General features: G+C 37.8%; 1 long non-coding RNA gene across 1 annotated transcript in view; it reads left to right on the top strand.

The window, feature by feature from the left end:
* Window positions 1-18715, top strand: part of LOC122789277 — a 1405129-nt gene that overhangs the window by 1180457 nt on the left and 205957 nt on the right. The window lies entirely within an intron of this gene.

Here is an 18715-nt window from a genome sequence, read left to right on the forward strand (position 1 = left end):
GAAGTTTCCAATTCTGTACTTAGAAAGATTGTGTACTGAGGAGAATAAGGTAATTAATCTGGTGAGTCAGAGCATCGATTTTAGAAGAATTTGCTTACCAAGCATCCAGGAATCTTGAAAATAAACATCCTTGAACATACGTTTGTTGGCCAAAATCAGTAGCTAAAATTGAACACAGGAGTAAATAGTGAGTGCCACCTCATATGGGGTAGAACATGCTATGCCAAGCATAGTTACATTCATGGAAATTTCCAAGAAATTGTTGGAAAAGCTGCATGGTAATTTTTTGGATTCCTTAATTCTTATATTTATGAGTGCGCGAGATGCATTCTCAATGTGGTTAGAAATATTTCTGAAGTCTGTCATTATCATTTAAGCTACAGCTAAAAGATTAAGACAGTTGTTTGCATTGTGTGGATTGCCAGAACATATGTAACACAAAATGGTGCCCAGTTTATGTAGAGAATAATTTCATGAATTCATTCAATCAAGAAAAGCAGCCAGAGATCTTGCTTTGAATGGTCTAGCAGAGAAATATATTCAAACATTACAACTGAAGTAAGAACATTTTCAAATTTAGTACTAATTTAATACGACATGATGATAACAGTATTTTTTCCTGTTCCAGCAATGAACTCCTCTGAGGTACATAGCATGTCAGTAATTTACAGATTTAAATTTTCAACCTAGACTTGAGCTTTCTATCTTTTATATACTTTATTGTGGTTTAGTCATGTACTGCATTTTGATATTTATGCATGGTAGGAACAAATGAATCAGAGATATGACAAATGCAGAGTGTTGCTTCTGTAGTACTATGTTTGTGTTGAAAATTCTAGAACTTTGATGTGAATTACTTGTTAGAAGTTGATGTTGCTGGAGATAAGAGTCCATCAAGGTGGCTAGAACTAAAAACACTCTATACGTTATCCTAACTGGCATCAGAATTAGTTTCTAGGTATTATTAGTGACAATAAAGCTTGAAATATCTGGAGAGAAATAAACTTTGCTACACTATATAATCAGTTCAATGACTGGGTAATTAAAATCCCCGACTATTATGCATAACAGCATTAGATTAAGTTAATGCTGACCAGACAGAAGATGTCTGTGATTAGATTTCTAATAATTAAGTGATCCTCAACAGCTAATTCGCTGTCCTTCCAATTTTTTTTTTGCTGCAATTATAACTTTTAATGGTTTTAAATGGAAGTTCTTTCGAAGGAAGAATACGTGTTGTTAACATACAGTATGTACAGGTGCTCCTATTATTAGCTTCTTTTATCCATTTTTTAATTTATTCATTAACCAAGAAAACCCATTAGCAAAAGTGCCCCTTCTCAGGGGTGACCCACAAAAAAGCACTACCTGGTTAAATGACTTGCAAAGAGTCATACAGTTTGCAAATAAAAGTTGAGGTAATCAAACCTAATACTGGAAGGTATAGCTCATTAGCAGCGTACAGCCTTAACCTTCTCAGCTAAACTCAAAAAAGTCACAAAGCACAAACTGAAGCAGATAAACACAAAAGCCAGAAGAAGTAGCTGAAATGAATCCACTCAAAGTACTGCAGGATGCAAATCACCACACAGTTGTAGAATGCAGAATCCACTTTATTAACTTCAGACAAAAAATCCAAGGATGAGCGCTTTCGTCCAGAAAGATCTAGACTTCATCAGACAATTTACCCCACATTGTTACTTCCTTCTTATACAGTCCAAACAGGAAGTTCCACACAGTTATAAACTAATCAATTATGTCATTAAAAGCACAATATTTACAGTCACTGAATTTAAAAAGCAGACAAACTATACAAACTGAAAATGTTCATGGAACACACCACCCTAAAAACACACTATATATAAACACTGCTTCATAAAAATGACAATTTACAATAAATATTTAAATATGTTGAATGTGTTTAAACAATAAATATGTGTGATTAAATACTAAAAACTAAATATAGTAGAAAATGTTAAGAGAAATAAATACACAACATAAATACTGAACATGTGAATTATTTAAAATGTTAAAATGTTAAAATGCATAATGGAGAAATATATATATCTATATATATATATCTATCTATCTATATATATATATATATATATATATATATATATATATATATGTACATATATATATATATACACACACACACATTTTATCTTTCTAGTGCCTTTAGTTTTAAAATTGGGCTAATTGAAATATGCTCATTCAGGCCTGGCCAGTTCCCGGGATTCAAACGTAATTGCCAGTATAATTCTCTTTTCTCAAGTAATAGTGACAATGCACCACCCCTCGTGTTGGTACTAATATTGTCTATAATAAAAAATTGGAACTTATGGTCCTTATACTCCAAAACATGTTTGCTAAGAGAATTTGTTTCTTTTTTATTCCTTATGTCATATAGGTGTTCGTATATGCAATTTTTTAACTTTCTATCAGTCTTGCCTATGTAAAAGCAAGAACAGGTGGTACACATGGCACAGTAAATCACTTTCTCTGAATTACAGTTGTATTTCTGATTGATTCTGATTTCAATATTATTAACGTCGAAAATATTTCCTTCTTTAATGTAACTGCAATAGTTACATCTGCCACATTTGTTCATAGAACCTGACCTGTGGTTTGGGTAAGGGTTACTACTCTCAAATATGTTTTTCATATTCTTGCCTTTCCTATATACTATAATAGGTTGCGGTCCTATTAGTGGTCTGATGTTCTTGTCATGTCTCAAAATAGACCGATTTTTTGTTAAGATGTTTCTTACTTCTGTAACTATCTTGAGTGAATACAGTGATGAAAGAAGTCTTATAATCATTCTTACTTGCAACATTGTCAGTTTCCTGATTACTGGTGAAAGGCCCACTGTCAGTCATACTACAAGAAAGTAAAGGTACATAAAACCCACGCAATCTCGTTAACCACCTCAATCATTATATCACCAACGAACTTACAAGGATAGCCTCTTTTTTGAAACATATTTTTCAAGTTGTCACATTCATCTAAAAATTCATCAATACCAGATACCATATGGGCTGCACGCACAAACTGTCCCTTAATTATTGCTTTCTTTTGTTTGACTGGGTGTGTGCTAGAAAAATGCAGTAGTGAGTTTGAATACGTGCTTTTCCTAAAGATTTTTGAAACAAACCTCTTATTTTCGTAATCCTTTTCCAGAAAGACGTCTAAAAAGGAAATTTTGTCAAGGGCTCTGGTATAGGTGAACTTTAGAAATTCTGTGGTGGTTCCAATATAATTTATAAAATCATCAATAGCATCAACAGGTCCATCCCACAGAACAAACATATCATCCAAAAACCTGGTGCAAAATTTGATGTGCTCAAAATAACATGAAGAAAAAAGAAATTTCTTCTCCCATTGCCTAACTACAATATTTGCATACAAACCACCACATGCAGACCCCATATCCACCCCTTCTTGTTGTAAGTAAATTTCATTGTTAAACAAAATGAAATTGTTTTTAAGGACAATTTCCATCTGGGACCATTACTACTTATGGTACAGAAAGCTAGGGAGTGAAGGAAGAGCAGATGAGGGAGCTGGGATTGGTTGTAGGATGTACACTGTGTGGCTGACAAAGAAATGAAGACATCAGAGCAAAAGCCAAAGCATGTAGGAGAGTGGCACTGAATGAAGAAAGACTGCAACAGTTGAAACATCCTGATTCCATGTTGAAACACTGAAAAAAAGGTGATTGATGATGACAATGATAATAATGACATAAATACAGACAAACACACACATGCACACACGTGTATATATAATAATCAGCTGTAGATATAGATATGGATATAGATACCGATATAGATATAGCCTGTCAACATTTCTTTAGTCTGTCGCCCTGAGAATAAATGAGTTCCACCCTAATGTACTTCTTGGGGAAAAGGACATACCTGGAGAACATATCCTCACAAGGTGTCCAAATCACTTCAACATAATCTGGAGGACCACTGAGTCCATATCATGCTTGGCCATGGAGCTGCACACTCTGCTTCAGGCATTGAGTTCTACCATGAAAGTGAATCTCACTTCTTACACCTGCATTTGCAATCTCATTCTTTAGGTCATGATCCAGAACTCTTGGGATTAAGTGAGGAGAAGAAAGACTGTGCCATGATATAAGAGCTTTGTCCCATGTCTCAGGTATTACTAACCCCATCAGTCTGGTATTCAATTGCACTACTGCACTTTGCATCGATCATTCTTCTAAGAACTTCATTTGCAAAGCTTTGATGTATGTAAATGTTTCAACATGATGTAGCTTCACCCCTCACCTCTCTTTACTGGGAACAAATAGTGACCTCTGATATCTACTTGTTGTTTTTTCATCCTTCTAAGTTCATACTCAGCAGCAAACTACTTCAATGCACACAGTGAATAGGGCAATATCATCTGTAAGCAACAAAGATGCAGCCCAGATGTCCTAGTTACCCTCCAATTCTTTGTTGTACCTTGATATCTTGCCCATGAAAAATTATAACCTGGAAAGGATACAAGACAACTCCCTTGGCAAAGCCTTATGCCCAATACAAGCATATTTTACATAACATAAAAATCTTGGCAAGCTCTTTCTCTCCAGAGATACATGGAACAACTGCCATGCAGAAGTAGCCATCACACTCTGCCCTGTTATAGATTCACTCAGAAGATATTCCACAGTACAGAGTTGCATGCCTTTTTTAGGTCCATAAACAAACACATACAGTAGTGCAAAACTTGCACTATTCCTTCATTACCTAGAAAAGTACAGACTTGAGACATTGCTCCACAGCCAGGACAGAGTCTGCATTATCCCTCCTGAATCAGTTAATCGACTACTGGATCATATCTCTTCCATCACCTTACCATGGACTTTTCAGGTAGATGAGGAGCATAATATTTCAATAAGATGAGCACACCTTCCTACCTCTGCCTAGAAAATGATAGCCACTATCTGAATTGACAGGCTAGAAGTGCTGCCCAGATTTTCATGCAACATTGAAAATTGATGTTAATTATGACACCACAAACAATCAAACAATGTTCTACACATTCAGCATTCTGACTAGATATTATGCACTCTTTTGGCCTAGCTGCAAAATAAATATTTAATCACTACAGTGCTGCCAACACTGTGGCATAGAAAGAGAAAGGCCTAACGACAGACTACGCCACTGGAGTGAGACAATGGTCATGCCCATTCAGGAGGGAGGAAGATTGGTATGTTATAGGGCATGCTAGCACAGCTTATTGCCTAAGATGAGTCTGTAGAAACAGCCCCAAGGGTGTTAATGAGGGTTTGTGTGGTATCCTGTTGATGTCAGCCCTATGCAGAACTGAGAGATAGATCAGTGCTGAAGCCCATTCCATGTCCCACCTTTGGTGATGCAGGGAAAAAAGTACTGAAATAGCGAACCACAAAATAACCAAGTATAAAGAAAGAACCACCAGCTAGTGAACCAACACACTTTATTCCTCTGACATCTCGGCTACACAAGCCTTCAAGAAATATAACATCACAAATACACACCTGTCTAAATACAACTGTTAATTATACAATTAAAACTAATTAAACAATTAAATAAAAAATATCCAATTGAATTCAACATTTAACCACTTAGGGGACAGAGTATTATATTTTAAAATATATACAGATTCTTTAAATAATAATAATTTCTTAATATTATTGTCATCATACATGGAGATATATAGAACCTCGCAAACCATCACTTACATCTCCATGTACCCGATTAAAATGTTCTGCTATTGAACTTTCTCTTTTATTTTTACTTATATCCCTTACATGTTCCAGTAATCTGACCTTAAAAGGTATTTTGCTCTCACTTACATAGAACAAATTGCAGGGGCAACTGAGAGCATTAATAATGCTCTCAGTATCACAGCTGAAACAACCTTTTGACTGGAAAAAACAACCATTAATTTTTCTAAAACTCTTAGTAATATATTTACAGGCTTTACACCTTCCACGGGGCATAGTTCCATATTCTATTAGACTTCTCTGAACAATATCACAAGGGAACATAAATTTAGATTTAACTAGAAAGTCTTTCAAACTCCTTCCCCTTCTATAAGATATTATTGGGACTTTACCAAGATTCAAATATTTAAGGGACAAAAGATAATCCCAATAAAAATGTAATAAATTCACCAAAACCTTACTAAAGTTACTATACGTCATTACAAAATATATCTCTTTATCCTTATGACTTTCCTGGCTCCTATTTAAATATTTAAATTTCACCCCACTCACAAGTGTTCTGGGGATATACTCTTTTAAAAATTTACACCAACAGTCATCCAATAATTCAAAACTAAAACCTCTATTCTTGAACATACATACAATTTTCCCCATCTCTGTCACATAATCTTCTTCATCATTGCACAGCCTGTACATGCGTACAAACTCTCCATAGGGTATAGCTTGTGTGGTATGTGGTGGATGACAACTTTGGGCCATTAAATACTGTATTCCACTTTCAAATTTCCTGTAAACAGTTGTACAAATTTTGTTGTCCCTACTGCTGTCCAAAAAACCATCTAAATAAGGGACACTCTGGCCCACCTTAAGCCCATCAAATTTCAGATGAAATCTGATATTATTCAGCGCATTTATAAAACTTTCCATCTCATTAATACCACCCTCACATAGGAAAATTAGGTCATCTATAAACCTAAAGTACTTTTTTACATATTTACAAAAAAAATGTGCTCTATATATATATTCAGCCTCAAACAAACCCATACTAAGGTTATAAGAGGGGGCAAATGATGCCCCCATAGCGGTACCTTGTTTTTGCCTAAATAACTTTCCACCAGATTCAAAAAAGTTGTTTCCCAGACAAAAGTCCAGCAATTCAATAATATATTTAGTGCCTGGACTGTGTCCTAAAAAATATCTCACAGCTTCCAACCCAAAGTCATGGTTAATACTAGTATAGAGGCTTTTTACATCTATCATTATCTAATACATATTTACACTCCATTAAACAACCTTAATATTTTTCAAAAAATCAAACACATTTTTTATATATGTAGGTAACAATTGTACTTTAAGTAAAAGATAATGATGTAAAAACTGCCCTATTTTACACAGAAAATATTCTTTTCCAGAAAGTATAGGGTGACCAGGAGGATTAATTAGAGATTTATGAATATTCGGATGACAGTAAAAATGGCCCATCTTACAACCCTCCATCCTAAACTTCTTCTTAATATCCTACAAAGAAAAATAACCTAACCTATGTCCTTTTTCAATAATTCACCATATTCAGTTAAAGCTGTTCTGTAAATCTCCATTTCCACTTTTTCATAAGTATTAGCATCATCCAAATGTTAATTACACATTTAATTATTGGCCAGAATTCATAATTACTAACTTATTACCCTTGTCAGCAGGTTTAAAAATAATATCATCCCTAGCACTTAGTGTAGTTAACATTTTCCACTCATTTGTTGTTGAATTATAGCTGTAAATTTTAAACTGAGAAAAACTTTTTTAAACATTAAAGTTAAACATTGAATAAAAGTGCTGAATCCCTTCATGAGTAAAGGGAGGGAGAGATGAACGTTTAAAACCAAGGTTCCTTGTATCAAACAACATGTAAGCATTAATATCATCTTTTGAGTAACACAAATAAAAACTATCATTCATGGAATCATCTAAACTTTCATCATAATTCACAACATTGTCCACAGAGAAAACATTATTGTTATTCTGCATCGTTTAAAACATAGCCAGACAAATTTACAATATATGAGTCACAGTCACTAGCAAATGGTAAATTACCATTTACCTCTTTTCTGGTACTGCTGCTGCTGTGAGTCTTTCAAATATCCATTACTGGATTCTCTCTGGCAGTTTTTACCTTGGAATCCCCCTTTTGATGCATTAGGTTCCCTCCAAAATGTCTGTTGGAACTGCTCCTCTTGTTGAGCTCTTGGCAAAGACAGGAAGTCATTCTGATCCTCATAATCGCCTTCCCATGCCGAACTACAGCCTTCCGAAGTAGACACAGATGTATTTGCATGCCGTCTTCCATTCTTTTTCTCTCCTTCAAACCTCACATGACCTCATGCCCTTTTGTGATTATAGCAGACATAGTAAAATGCACAATATTGTTTGAATCAGTGTTAACTGAATCACAGTTCATAAATGTAGTTTCATGTAGTCAAAAATCAAAGATGGAAAAGTTTTTCCTTTCAGATAGTTTTATATCAGTTAGCCATGCATCTTGAGTGTCCCAGATTTTAAAAAACATCCTTGATTTTGCTTCATATTTTAGTGTTATCCCTCATAAAACATTTATTGAAGAGTCACTCAGAATTGCAATCAGTCACTAATATCAATCAGTAATTAGTGTTTCATTTATCTTATTGTTCATAAAATGCACATTGACATGACATTTGTTGTTCTGTTAACTTTTAAGTGAATTGAGGTAATATTTCATTTTTATTTGTATTTTTTTATTTAGCATAGTGTTCTTTTCTAGCATTGCGTGCACAATTCGTGTGACTGGGAAGAAAAAAATTTTAAGTTATAAATTTTATTTAATATGCTTTACTACATTTTATGTGTTGGAGGTCTTATATTTAGGGTTATAGAAATTTTGAAGATTTGTGAGATATTCCACTTTGCATGTTTTATTTTCATTACTTTTATTTAGGTGTTAAGTTCCTTTGTTGTTACGGATGGGATACTTTTCCATTTTTTATCTGGCAACCATTTTGTGATCTCACTATTTGTGATGTGAATATTGTTATTTATGTGCAATGAATCATTTATTAAAATATACCTTGTGATTTTAGTGTGCTTTTGCTTAATGACTTGGTTAGGGTTCTGGGATAGCAAGGAACTAGTTCTAAGGATCACATTTGCTATGTTTTAACATATTTTTTATTCTGTAATCTGTGGAATATTTATACTGATATCAAGCTTGGTCCTAACAACTGATGCAGGGGTTTATCAGCCAGGTTACCAGTTTTCAAGAGCACAGATTAATGTACTTCATGTTTTGCTGTATGCTTGAAGAGAAACCAGACATCACCACATTGTGTAATGGGAGAAATAGAACTTTAAGAAATGACATAACAGTTAAACCTTAACTAAAAAAAAGTTAGTATCATAAACAGTTCCCTATACTGTGTCATAATAAGCCATGTCTGTCACAGACCCTTCTATTTTGCATAACCCAGACGTAATGGCTTCATAACTTAAGTCTCAGGCAAAGAAAATTAATTTAACAAAGTAAAGGTTGTATTCCATTCTTCTGCTGTTATAGAGTTTGGTAAATCAGAAAGTTTATTTTTTAAGTATTTAGTTCATCCCTGTGAATGTCATGTTACTTCTAAATGAATCTGGTTAATCTATTAATTTCCCTTGGAAGCGAGGGTCAGGTGTTTTGGAGGAAGATATCTAGTCATTATGTGGGATCACCTTCCATCCTGGTATAACTACTTCTCACAGTGGCTTGGTATCACCAGTTGCTTCTTTCTTTTGGAATATGCAGGCATAGGGACACACACTCACCCACACATATGTCCAATCACCACAGATTCACTGCATCATGGCTGCTGCCAGTTCTATACATTACTGATTAGATCAGCATTGCAGTGGTTTGACTGCCTCCTTCTACCCAGAATGGGCAAGCTAACATAGCCCACTGACTCTCACCCACCTGAATCTTACATCATCCCATGCCATTATGCACACACCAGACATATTAAGGCATATTCTGGGATTTATTTTCTATGCCACAGAATCATCAGGGATATTTATTGTTTTGTTGATTACTTATTGGCAGCTTCCCAGCTAATGAAATCATTTGTCTGAGCCATGCTTTTGTACAACACCAAATTTTATAGATGCTTTACTTCTTTAATTGACAAGGTCTGTTTAAACATGTGTTACAATTAAAAAATATATTTTACAAGCTTGAGGTATTCCATGCCTAGAAATGGAAGGTAATGTATTGCATTCTCAAGCTAGGAACTTATGGAACAATAATATAATTTGCTATGTTATCAACCAAGAGTGTGATGCACATTAGTGAATTTAATTGATAAGTAAGCAGATAAATGGTCCATTGTAGAGAAATTGCAATTATAAAGTGGGCCACAGTATAAATGCAAATTATATAGACACACACACACACACACACACACACACACACACACACACACACACACACACATAAAATGTGTGTATGTTTGTATATAGATAGATAGATATAGATAGACATTGATAAATAAATATAAATATATCTGTTTATATATATATATATATATATATATATATATATATATGCAACCAAAAGGTCCCAAGAGAAAAATGCAGATGACCACTTGTTCAAACAATGTCAACTATCGAATCTCCTGACCTGTGCAGACACAGGAACAAGTGGTAACATGGGTCCAGAAGGGGGTTGGGGGGGGTTAGGCAAGTCCAGATATTCAAACAAGTAGTCATCAGCATTCTTCTATTTCAACCTTCTGGTCACATAAGACACCATACATATCTGTATATATGTGTGTGTACATAAATATATATATATATATATATATATATATATATATATATATATATATATATATATATATATTGTGAAAAACTGAGGGGCTGAGCCAGATAAAATTTTGTAAATAATTCTATGTCATTGTAAATATTAATATGATCCACAGTCTGGTTTCATAAACATAAGAAAACTATGTTACGTGCTAAGCTTCAAAAATGTATCCACAGTGCATGCTGCTGAAAGAAAGTTGATAAAGAATTTACGACTGTGTGTGATCTCAAGCTAGGAGACAGGATGGCTGGGCTAGGAAATTCTTTTTATTGTCCTAAGACAGAGATAATTGCTAGGTTTCACAAAGAAAGTGTCTTTTATTGCTGTGGCTTCCTGGCAGGTGCAGATCACAAATAAATGTGAAAATTTTAAGTACTGTGAGACTGGGAAACTTCAGCAGAAATGACAAGAATGACTTCATCTGAAATGACTCAGCAATAATGTGTATTATCAATTTAAGGACTATCTCAGAAAGAAGAGATAGCATTTTGTATTTGTGTCTGAATGTGAACACATCAGCTCACCAGCAGTGTGCCTTGCTCTGTAAGTAAGATATCTCAATCTTGGTATTTCTCTTAGAGATAGATAGATATAGCAATATTAGTCTGTTTTCTATATTTATGTCAGACTATCCTACAATGTTCTTTTAAAGGATTTCCTGTGATTTCTGAACTTTCTAATATCATTGTATTGAGTTAATGCGTATTGTCTTGTGTTTTTATTATTTATTATTAAATATGTTTAAACCTTTTAACTGTGGCTGTTTATGTAGAGATAATTTAAGCTCTTAGTGCACTTGCATGTATTTGGTGATACTGTATAAGCCACTCCAATAGCCTTGCTGTTCGTCATACATACTATTTGGATAACATTTACATTGCACAGTAGAATAGGACACCCTTTGGTAAAGGCCTTTAGAGTAGCTGATAAGAGAAGTTGGTGACAGTGATTACTACCTTATAGCCTGGGCAAAAGGGGGCAAAGTTAGTAAACCTGTGCCAGCCTTCCCCAAGAGTGTCTGTGTGTATATAAATCAAATCTCAAAGTGTGTGTGCGTCGGCTACTTGGGCAGGGACATGAAGCACTGGTTGGACAGAGGGGGTACTAGAGGTTTTGGCTTAACTACTTGGCTGAAATCTGAACCCTATAGCTGTGCCAGTGGGGAGTCTTATCGGGGATCTGGAGAGAAAGGAAGAAACCAGCCCCAGACTGACTGTGATCTGCTGTGCTCTTAAGGGAAATTGTACTTTACTGTGTGTGTACTTGTTATTCTCCCAATGTGGACACCTCTCACTGGTGCTAGTGATAAGGATTGAGGCTCCTTGATTACTGGGCCAGTGCATGGGCATCACATATTAATTGTTTGGCAGTGGTGGGATAGCCACATCAAATATTAATTGCTTGATAGTGGTGTGTTAGTCACATCACATATTAACTGGTTTGTAGTGGTGTGGATAGTGAATTCCTGTAGCTTGTGTACAATGAATAATGAAGGTGTTTTTGTACTCTAAATCAGCCATACCAGTGAACATTCAGAGTACAGATCACAATTGTTTTATTTCTTTTGTTAGCTTAGTTAGTCAGGGAGAGCAGGCAAGCATGTCAACAGAGGAGTATGGAAAGCTGACAAGGATCCATTAGGCTGAGATGTGCCAGGCTACAGAACTGGTACATGGAAACCTGACTAAGGCAGACATGATTTCAGCTTTGGTCCCAGCTGTATCTAAAAATAGCAACCAGGAAGATGACCATACTGGACATGGAAATGTACAATGCTCAGAGAATGGACAGCTCAACCTTTCTTCAGAGGACTTAAAATCTATCTGGAGCTAAAGAGACTTGAATTGGAGGCCAAGCATTTGGAAATAGATGCAGCAGAGAGACTGAGGTGTCTAGGGACTGATGAAAATAAGAAACTGTTATGCCTGGAAGCTGAGGCGAAGGAGAGGCAGAGACAACATGAAAAGGAGATGCTGACTCTTCACCAGAGTAATGGATGTAATGGGGAATGGAGTAACTGAACTCAAGAAGCGACAAAAGTCAGTAGATTTCTTCCACAGAGGGGGATAATTTTGATAGTTTCATTCATATGTTTGAGAGGGTATATAAACAGTATGATGTTGACCAAATGCTCTGGGTAAGGTTCCTGACCCCCTTTGGTAAAGCTGTAACTATTTTGTCCAAACTATCTGACAATGACATTTTAAATTATAATGTTGTAAAGAATTGTTTTCTAGAATTTTTTAAGCTAACACCTAACACTTATAGGAAAAAGTTTCATGAGCATAGATGCAAAACAGATGAAAGTGTGTGTGTGTGTGTGTGTGTATGTGTGAATATGCTGCTGAACTAAGCACTTATTTTCATAGGTGGGTGAGTGGATGTCAGGTCACCACTTTTGAAGGGCTGGCAGACATTTTGGTGAGGGAACACGCCCTTAGCACTTTGCCTGAGGACATTAGGATCTGGTTAGCTGATACCCAATGTGCTACTTCAGAGGAGTTGGGGAAGAAGGGAGACCTATACCTAGCAAGCAGGGCATCCCTGCACAGGAAAGGGACACCCAGTGCTTCTCATGTGTCTAACAGAATCCATGGTGGGCAGCTCAGACTGTCCCAACAGAATCTGCTAGTAGTAGGAGAAGCCACTAGTCCAGGTACACATCCAGGACCTAGGGTTAAATGTTTTGAAGGCAACAGTGGGGCCATGTGGCATATAGATGTCCACAGAGGCAAGATGGGGAACAAAAGGCATGAGAGCCATTAAGTGGGAATAACAAAATGCCAGTAGTAGGTTGCCTTGAGAAAACAGGGGTACCAAACTGCCATCTTGCAGATATCCTGATAGGGAAGGATTTTGATGAGGCAGTACCAAATATTTATGCAGTTACACACAGTCAGGCTTGGAGACAAGCTTGTGGGTCTGGTAGCCTAGTGGAGACCCAGACAGACCGCACACTTGCAGCCAGGACTGATGAGGTGATTACTTCAGATAGGGAGGTACCCTGTGGCAGTAAGACTGAAGGTGAGCCACAACTGCTTTTTGGTACTGATGTTCCCTTGGACAGAGTGACTGCAAGGGCAGAGGTGAATAGTAGTACCCAGGCTGACAGTGAGGCACCGCTTTCAGAGGATGCCAGACTTCCTGTGGAAGGGGAGCTGGGAAGGGTTACAAAGACAGAGTTGAGACAGGCTTAGCTCTCAGACCCTACATTACAAGGCCTGAGACAGGTAGCTAGTGAGGCACCTGATTCTCAAGGGAAGAGGGAATCTGTATAGTGGGACAAAGGGTTACTGTACAGAGAGTGGACCTCTGAGGGAGGGCTAGAGGGTGAGAGAATACAGCAGTTGGTAGTGCCTAGAGCCTACCATCTGGCACTTCTAGCCATAGCCCATGATATTCCCTTTGCAGGTCATATGGGCATAAAATGTACAAAGAGACGTATTATGCAGAACTTCTATTGGCCTGGAATTTCCAGAGATGTAACACGGTACTGCAGGATCTGTGAGCAATGCCAAAAAGTAGGCAAGGCAGGAGACAAGGTAAAAGCTCCTTTGATGCCTTTGCCTGTGATTGAGGAGCCATTAAAGAGGGTAGCTATGGATATTGTGGGGCCTCTGAGTATCCCAGGTTCCTCAGGGAAAAAGTATATCCTAATGGTAGTAGATTATGCTACAAGATATCCTGAGGCACTGACTTTTTCCTCTAGTGAGGCAGAAAAGGTGGCAAATGCTTTGTTAGAGATTTTCAGCAGGGTAGGTTTCCCAAAAGAAATACTGACTGACAGAGGTACCAATTTCATGTCAGACCTGGTGGCTTGTCTGGGGAAGTACTGTGGGGTGAAGCACCTAAAGACCACACCCTACCATCCCCAGACTAATGGTCTTGTTGAGAGGTTGAACTCTACACTCAAGTCCATGCTACAGACATTTGCAGACCAGGTTAAGAGGGATTGGGACAAATATTTGGCCTATCTGTTTGCTTACAGAGAGGTTCCCCAGGAATCTACAGGTTTTTCACCCTTTGAGCTGCTGAATGGGCATAGGGTGAGAGGGCCTCTTGACTTAATTCGAGATGAGTGTGAGGGTGAGTGTGAATCCCACAAGGAATCTTTTGTGGCATATGTCCTAAACCACAGGACAAGGCTCAGGAAACTCATGGATTTGGCCCAAGAGAACCTGGCAGAAGTCCAACAGCAGAAAAAGGTCTGGTATGACAGGAATGCTTGAGCTAGAGAGTATGCTGTAGGGCAGCAAGTAATGGTTCTCATTTCTGTCAGAAACAACAAGTTGCAGGCAGCTTAGGAGGGACCCTATAAGGTGGTAAGGAATGTCAGTGATGTTAAATACATGGTAGAACTGCTAGGCAGGAGGCAGGGGAACAAATTGTACCATGTTAACATGATGAAACCTTACCATGATAGGGAGGCCCTTGTGCTGAGTATTTGCAGTGGATTGCAGGAGGAAGATCTGGTGATTGACCTCCTCAGTGAGGCTCAGACTGACACCTCAGTGAAAGGGGTAGCAATGTCCCAGCAGCTATCTCCTAACAGTTTTGAGAAATCTGAGAAGTGTTACAGGAGTTTGGGGACATGTTCACTGGAAAACCAGGGTGTACCCGCCTGGTGTAGCATCAGTTGGATAATGGACTCCAAAGGCCTGTTAGGCAGGCTCCTTATAGGGTGCCTGAGAGAGCCAAACAGACTCTGAGGGAAGAGATGCAGGAAATGTTGGAATTAGGAGTAATTCAAGAGTCCAACAGTTCCTGGGCCTCAACAGTGGTGATGGTGCCAAAGAAGGATGCAGCACCAGGTTTTGTGTGGACTACAGGAAACTAAATAGTCACACAGAGTCAGATGCTTACCCCATGCCTAGGACAGATGAAGCCCTAGAGCAGCTGGGTGGGGCTAAGTATCTTGCCACCACTGATCTTACCAAGGGTTGCTGGCAGGTTCTGTTGACTCTCAGTGCTAGAGAGAGGTCAGACTTTGTTACTCCTATTGGCTTGTATGAGTTCACAAAGATGGCCTTTGTAATGAAAAATGCCCTAGTTGCTTTCCAGAGACTGGTAGAGCATATCCTAGCAGGAGCAGGATATTTTGCCCTTGCTTACCTCGATGATATTGCCATCTATAGCCATTCTTAGCAAGAGCACCTTCTGCATGTCAGGGAGGTGCTGGACAGACTACAGAGGGCAGGGATGACCATTAAGCCCAGCAAATGTCAGGTGGTATGGCAGAGATCTCCTACCTGGGATATAGTGTGGGGAGTGGTAGGATCAGGTCAGAACTGGAAAAAGTGGAAGTCATTCAGGCATGGCCTGCACCTGTTATCAAAAAGCAGGTGAGGGCATTTTTAGGGAAAGCAGGGTACAACAGAAAGTTTGGCCCAAGATATAGTACCATAGCTGCTCCCCTCGGAGATGTGACAAGGAAAAGTAGGCTAAATAAGATAGTGTGGACCACACCATGTAAGCAGGCATTCCAGAAGCTTAAACAAGCTTTGGGAAGACCCCCTGTCTTAGCCAGTCCAGATTACAGCAAACATTTGTTGTGCAGGTGGACACTTCAAACCATGGGGTGGGGGCTGTACTTAGCCAGATTTTTCAGAGGGAGAACACACCCAGTGTTTTATCTCAGTCATAGGCTCCAATCCTGGGAGGAATGCTATGCAGCTGTAGAAAAGGAATGTCTAGCCATAGTATGGGCACTGCAGAAACTTCAGCCTTATCTGTATGGAAGGAAATTCACTGTAGTTACAGATCACAGTTTCCTAACATGGCTACATCAAGCCAGCCAGCAGAATGCCATGTTGCTAAATTGCAGCCAAAGGTTGCAAGCATATATGTCAGTGCAGCACCACAGTGTGGTTAGCAATGCCAATGCAGATGGGCTGTCAAGACAGAGAATGGGCTAAGGTATACCCAGATTGACTAAATCCTCTCAAGTAATGTTTCTCAAGGGACACTTACAAAACTAGCTTGCATTTTCGGGGGTAGGGGAGAAATGTGAAAAACTGAGGGGCTGACAGCCCAGACAGATAGAATTTTGTAAATAATTCTCTGTCATTGTAAATATTAATATGATCCACAGGCTGGTTTCACAAATGTAAAAAAACTGTGTTATGTGCTAAGCTTCTGAAATGTAACCACAGTGCACCCTGCTAGAAGAAAATGGTAAAGTAAAGAATTTATGACTGTGTATGATCTCAAGCTAGGAGACAGGATATCTGGGCTAGGAAATTCTTTCTATTAACCTAAGACAGAGATAATTACTAGATTTCACATGTAAAGTGTCTTTTATTGCTGTGGCTTCCTGGGACGTGTAGATCACAAAGAAATGTTAAAAGTTTGAGTTCTGTCAGCATGGGAAACTTCAGCAGAAGTGATAAGAATGATTTAATCTGAAATGACTCAGCAGCAATGCATATTATCAATTTAAGAACTATCTCAAAAAGAGTGTGCCTTGCTCTGTAAGTAAAATATCTAGATCTTTGTATTTCTCTTAGAGATAGATAGAAATAGCAAGATTAGTCTAGCTGTTTTCTATATTTATGTCAGACTATCCTACAATGTTCTTTTAAAGTATTTCATGTGATTTCTGAACTCTCTAATGTCATTTTGTTGAGTCAGCGAGTATTGTCCTGTGTTTCTATTACTTATTATTAAATATTTTTAAACCTTTTAACTTTGTCTGTTTTATGTAGAGATAATTTAGGCTCTTAGTGTACTTGCATGTATTTGGTGATACTGTATAAGCCACTCCAATAGCCTTGCTGTTCATCACACTTACTATTTGGATTACAGTAACATTGCACAGTAGAATTGGGCACCCTTTGGAAAGGGCCTTTAGAGTAGCTGATAAGAGAAGTTGGTGGCAGTGATTACTACCTTATAGCCTGGACAGAAAGGGGCATGGCTACTGAACCTGTGCCAGCCTTCCACGGGAGTGTCTGTGTGTTTGTATATGAATCAGATCTCAAAGTGTGTGTGTTAGCCACTTGGGCAGAGACTAAAAGCACTGGTTGGACAGAGAGTGTACTGGAGGTTTTGGCTTGACTACTCGGCTGAGACCTGAACCCTATAGCTGTGCCAGTGGGGGGGTCTTATTATGGATCTGGAGATAAAGGGAGAAACCAGCCCCAGACCGTCTGTGATCTCTGTGTGCTCTTAAGGGAAATTGTACTTTACTGTGTGTGTACTTGTTATCCTCCCAATGTGGGCACCCCTCCTGGTGCTAGTGGTGAGGATTGAGGCTCCTTGATTACTTGGCCAGTGCACAGCTGTCATTTGTATATATACACACACATATATGTATGTATGTATGATTAGATGTTAAAATATCAAAGTGTAAAAGCATCATATTGATGTGTACACTTTACAAAACCTGTTTCCATGAGAATACCACTACAAAAAACACTCTGACATACATAGATGCAAAAACATCCCCAAACTAACCATGACCATATGCATAACCCACAAACTATTGCACAAACATATAACTAAATGTAGCTCCTTACCTATCTCTTACGCTACCCCTAACTTTAAACAATTGCACAAGTACTCATACATGCATGATCCCCTACAAACAGAACAAAGTCAATCATCCTGGATTTGCTGTAAATGCACTCAGCAAACAATGTATTTAATGTCCTTAACCAATGAGATATTCTTTCAAATAAATACATGCTTGACAGAATAAGCATTAAATATATAAATATGTGTATATCTGTAACTGTCTATATGGTGAAACTGCCTTTGGATGCAGAGGGCTGGGGGGAGCTGTAGTGATCTGTATGTGGCTTCATATCGGTTAAAAAAAATATTTATTTATTTTTTTTTATTTTAACTAAAACCTGAGTGCAATAGTGCTTCCTGCTGTTTATAAACTGTAGGAATACTTGCTACATTTTTAGCAAGCAGTTTGCTGCAGTTCAAAAGAAAAAAGATATTTTTTCTTTGTTTACAAAAATTAGAGGAAGGATGGTTGGGGCAAGGTGTCAAAATGGGACCTGATTGGCTGGGGCAGGGGAAGTCTTGTATGTCTGGCCACATGATTAGTGTGCCAGAAGAAGGAGTGGACTTTTTCTTTTTGAGACAAGCACATTTTTGTAGATATATATGTATAA

This window comes from Protopterus annectens, chromosome 1.part2 (genome assembly GCF_019279795.1).
Source record: "Protopterus annectens isolate FY-2018-M chromosome 1.part2, PAN1.0, whole genome shotgun sequence".
Classification (NCBI taxonomy): Eukaryota; Metazoa; Chordata; order Ceratodontiformes; family Protopteridae; genus Protopterus; species Protopterus annectens.